Source organism: Saimiri boliviensis, chromosome 3 (assembly GCF_048565385.1).
Source record: "Saimiri boliviensis isolate mSaiBol1 chromosome 3, mSaiBol1.pri, whole genome shotgun sequence".
Lineage (NCBI taxonomy): Eukaryota > Metazoa > Chordata > Mammalia > Primates > Cebidae > Saimiri > Saimiri boliviensis.
The window spans coordinates 153,894,978-153,900,374 of NC_133451.1; the positions used below are offsets into that span (position 1 = coordinate 153,894,978).

Sequence of the window (5,397 nt, forward strand, 5' to 3'; positions counted from 1 at the left end):
AGTTCTACAATCATCTTGTGCAGGGAGGCACCGAATCGTCCTTGCACTAACCACGCACAGAAGGTTACTCTGGTACTTTTAGGTCAAGATGCAAGAATAGTCTGACATCTTTCCAGGCATTTTCAAAAATAATAGTAATTTTCAATTATTTTGCTACCCTTTTGGTAAGAACTATTATATTTTTTGAACCCTTTTCTTTCAAGTGAATGGCATTTACCTAATGTGGTTAAGTAATTGTTATTTAACTTTATTACAAAATTGTTACCTAATGCTTTTGAAAATTTTCCTTTTTTACTTGGAAAAAACATTTAGCAGCTATTTTTAAAGTTTTGGTGCTAGTTTATTTTTAAGTCACACATACTGTTGTTGACAGGAAAATTTAGGGAACCTCATTATATAAATATTTAAATTTAGATTTTCTTTGGTTAATTGGGAGGGTGGTTGGAAGGTTATAAAGCTCTTTTCTTTCCATCCATTTTCTATCATATTTCCATTGCCAAAGCTAACTTGGTACAACTTATGAAGGCTTACACAAAAAGGAGAGAGAATGTATTGTATTTGATACCTGCTTTTAATTCTATGAAAATATTTTTAAAATATCAAATTACATGAAAAGTGACAAGAAAGCAATTTTTAGGATTCATGTTTAACATATCTTCATGAGCATATATCAATAGATATAACGAAAATATAGGTGTAAGCCCCATGTAAATACATACATATATGTTTATAAGGACTATACCATTTATTATAAAGTAACATTAACCCTAGCAAGAAATCTTTCCACCATCTTCATTTGCACTTCAATGTATTATTACCCAGCACTCTTACTGTATATTACTTCATTATCATCATTATTTTTTCCACAAGAAATCATCTTTCTCTTCTAGTGTGATTTATCCCTACAGCCACCCTGCACATCATTAATATGAAAGTATTACTATAGTCTACAAATTGGTCTCCATTGGCCTGTCTCTTGTGTTTCTTCTTCGTATACTCAAATTTAGACATATATATAAATCCAATTCTTGCTGAATCCAAACTTCCACAATTGAGTTCAACTATCTCTTGAGTCTTATCTCTGTACTCCTTAAAATTTATTCTAAAGATCAAAGAAATTGAACTCTAACATCTTCTTGATACTCCCTAGCAAATGTTAACCTATTTAATTCTTCCATGGCTTTACTCATCCGACCTCATCTGTCAGGAATGGCTAATCTCCCCTTAGTAAAATTGATTCATTGTTTTATGTTTTATTCAAAGGGCATCTTTAAATTGAAGCCTTCATTGACATCCCCATGTGGAAGGGTTTATTACCTTCTGAATCTTACAGGATATGATATAATGTTCATGATAATTTGCTTATGTGTCATATTATTTTGGTTTTATCTCCTATGCTAGATTTCAAGATCTTAACATTTTTTGTAGCTATGGATTATTTATTATTGTATTCTAGATTGCCTAAGAGCAAATGAGAAAAAGCATTTGTTAACTAAACGTGCAAATATATTCATTAGTATTAGAAATTAAAAACTATATATATTTTTGGGGTATGACAGAGGTAGCATAAGTAATTTCATAGAAACAAGGAAAAAGCTATACTATGTTGACAACCACTTTCAAAAATAAAATTTAGGCTGAGTGCAGTGGCTCAAGCCTTTAATCCCAGCACTTTGGGAAGCCAAGGCTGGCAGATCATGAAGTTCAGAAGTTCAAGATCATGCTGGCTAACATGGTGAAATCCCATCTCGATTAAAAATACAAAAATTAGCTAGGCATGGTGGCTATACCTGTAATTACAGCTACTCGAAAAGCTGAGGCAGCAGAATTGCTTGAACTGGGACAGGAAGGTGGAGGTTGAAGTGTGCTGAGATTGCACCATTGTGATCCACCCTGGGCTACAGAGCAAGTCTCTGTCTCAAAGAAATAAAAAAAATTAAATCATGAAAATATTTACCTCAGTGTGAAATATGAAAAAAAATCTATTTATAAACTCTTAGTGCTTCTTTTTATGTATATTTTAATGAAATATCACCATATATCTTTCTTTAAAATTATTATTTATTGAATACTTACAATGCTGGAATCATTTCACAATATTTCTCTATCATAGCAAAAGCAAATAAAAGCACACATTTGCATATGACTTTATATTATGAAATTAGTGATAATAGAGAAAATGTAATTGATACACAAAAATCTCTTCCATGGCAACAGATATAATTAAATATGTACACACTTTGTTTTTGCCTTTTTACTGTTAATATTCTTCAGAAGAGTTTGTATGTGTTCTCTTGTTCTTTTGAGCACAGATTGGTGATGCAAAAGTTGTATTAATGACATTCTGAATTAATTTCTAGGTACATATTCTAATTTCACTGCCTGGCCAAAATATACTCAGAGGTATTAATCATATTTATGGTTTTAAATCTGAAAGAACAAAACAAAACAAAACAAACCCCCCCAAAAAAACTTTAACGCATGAGTAACTTCCTGGACTAAAGTTGGTTCGCTCCCAAATTTGAGCTGTATTTCTTGAAAGAATAAATGTCTTATTTATATTATTTGTGAAACATTATTGGGTGATGAGTTGCGAAATTATTATCAGTTTATATCTTGGATTACAAAGTTAGCCCTCAGAAATTTTAAATTAGTCAAGTCCTTTGCTTGTCATTAGCTGTGTTCTCCTCAGTTCAGTAGTCAAGTCATAGTTACTTAAGCAATAAGCTTTGTGAAACGAAAATTTTAGAAATCTATTAGACTATTTGAAAGTATATTATAATGCTTTATTTTTAATTAATAAAATCCATTTTAAAAATATAAACAGTATTGGGACCATTTCAATACAGAGAAGCAAAATGTGTTAGAAGATTTAAATATACAAACATAGAAGAAGGTAATTGTATATTTATCATTTATCGTTGAAGTTACTATTAAATGAGGAGCACTTTTTTTTTAAAGGACGTTAGATATAGATTGTATTTTTCTGAAATACAAACCACTTAGGAGCTATCTCAAAAAAAAAAAAAAAAGAACAAAGAAGTCATTGCTTGAAATGTGTATGTACGGTGTGAGTGGCAAAAATTGCATAATATAGGCATAAGGGACAAGTTTCCAAATAAGGAGTGGCAGCAGTAATTATAAAACATGGGATCAATTGATCCTACCACTTACTACATTTTTTCAGAAGCTGCTAGACATATGGTGCAGAAGAATGGCCTCTTGAAGGTGGAGCTGTTGGACCAGCTTAGAGATAATACTTTGTAAAGATGGACACTATCCTTCAGGATGTGATTTTAGTGGTGTGAGACTTTGAGCAGGGAGCCCAGCTAAGCCAGGCCCAGACTTCCAGTTTACAGAAACTTAGATAACAAATAGATGTTGTTTTAATCTGCTAACTTTGTGATAATTTGCTACACAGGCTAGAACACAGATATAACCCCTTTTTTATTTAAAGCACTCCACTAATAAGTCACATGAACAGGGATCCACATTTTAAATTTCTCTTGTCAGGAACTGAGCTAAGACACCATTTCAGACAGGATCTCTCTTTATTTATATATAGTTTACCTGGCCTTCAGAATTTGTGTGTATTTGACCAACTGTCTCAAGGTCATGCAGTAATTTTCCCGACACCTGCTTCTATCTGTTGATGCTAGTCACTTTCACCTTCTCAGAGGTAAGTCACAGACCTAACTCCTCTATCCTTCCAGACACATGGGCACATACTCAAATGTATATCAAAGTCAATGAGTGGTCGATTTGAAGCCTCTTTTACTAATCCTGGGTTTAGGAAGTCACACTACTTATAGCTTCCTCTTGAGAGTTAGGAAAATGATTCAGAGCATAATTCTTTTGGAAGAAACCTTCCTTATTAAATCTATTTAATTACTCATATTTCAAAACATTTATATTCTTGATGTAGAATAACATTGAAATCTATAGTGACCGTACTGTGTCTTAGGTAAGTTATAACTGTAACGACCAGAATTCCTTTCTCTTTGTGGTTTCATGTGGAGTGTGGTCATAAGAGAAATTTGCATGAGTTCTTAAAGTTGGAAGTGAACCCACACTATAGCCATTCCACTATAAAATGGGTTATATCAGGTGTTACTGTGACTCAAACACATTGTCACCTGTCTACCTGTTCACCTATTGGTATGGGACGATAGATAATTCTTTTTTTCAGATATTTCAAAATCTAGGTTGAATGTCTGTATAGTTCTCTTGCAAAGGATTCTAGTTTCTTCTGCAGGTCAATCATGTCACTGATTTTAGATGCATAGAGAAGAGATGAGAGTTTCAGTTTGTTTTTGTGGGTTTCATGTTGTCCTTGGGGTCTAAATTATCTGTTCTCCATTGCTCCCTGTTCAGCTCGTCTTTCTGACGGCCAGTCCTGCTAGCCTACAGTCACTTTTTTTTTTTTTTTTGAAGGCTGCTGAGGGTAAATTTAATAAAGTATTAGCTGGCTCTCACTTCTTGGGGTTAGAGGTCAAAGAGAAAGGGCATCACATCTGGCTGGCTCATGCACTGTTGGATACTTGCCAGCCCAGTGGAAGCCAAGGCTCGTGCCTCCTCTGCAAAGGGCGGTATCCCTCCTCGGTCAACTTCCGAAGGCAAGATCCAGGCCGTGTGCGCCCACCCCCGCCGCCCCTCCCCACAGCTGCTGACAGGCACAAGCTGTCTCAGAAACAGAGGTTGTAACAGACGGTGTTCTTCCAGCCTTCCAGGGCCTTCCGGAAAAAGGGGAAGTGCTTTCTAGTGAAACTGTAGATCCGTTGCACGTGGTGGTCACAGAGGGAACTGTTTCTTATGCCAGGGCAATTAGGTGGAAGTAATTGAGAGGGGGCCGGGACCAGAGCCTCCCCGCCTGCCTGACTGCTGGCTTGCCGAAGCCTCTGACTCTGGAGGGGGGTCCTTTTGTGAGGGGATGGGAGAGCCACAGAGGAGCTGTCTTCAGGCTCATCAACAGATGGTAGGGAGCAATAGCCCTTCAAAGACTTCATCACAATTATAGAAAATCTCATCTTGACATTTGTTTTTTCTGAAACTCAAGTGTTAAAATTCTAGCATCAAAACTTCAAGGCTGACTTCATTGGAAATTACATATCACTCATGTTATTCGTATATACATATCACTTAATACTTCACATATTTCTCATACTAGTCATGCTTTCTTGGTCAAACCCTAACAGCTATGAATACCTACTCTGAAACGTCCTCATGTTGGTGTGGATTTAACAACAACAGCATCTTAAAAAAATATTTGTATCTTGTAACATGTCTTTTAAAAGAACTCATCTTTTTATTATGTTTGATCATGAACAATGGAACATTCAGTGTCCATTTGCAGCATTTGTCTTAGTGTGTTTCACTATCTATTTAACGTCAGGCTCC

At 35.2% G+C, this 5,397-nt stretch overlaps 1 pseudogene; it reads right to left on the minus strand.

The window, feature by feature from the left end:
* Positions 1–4,485: 4,485 nt before the first annotated feature.
* LOC101032078 (forkhead box protein R1 pseudogene) lies at positions 4,486–5,027 on the minus strand (annotated as a pseudogene).
* Between the last annotated feature and the right edge of the window lie 370 nt (positions 5,028–5,397).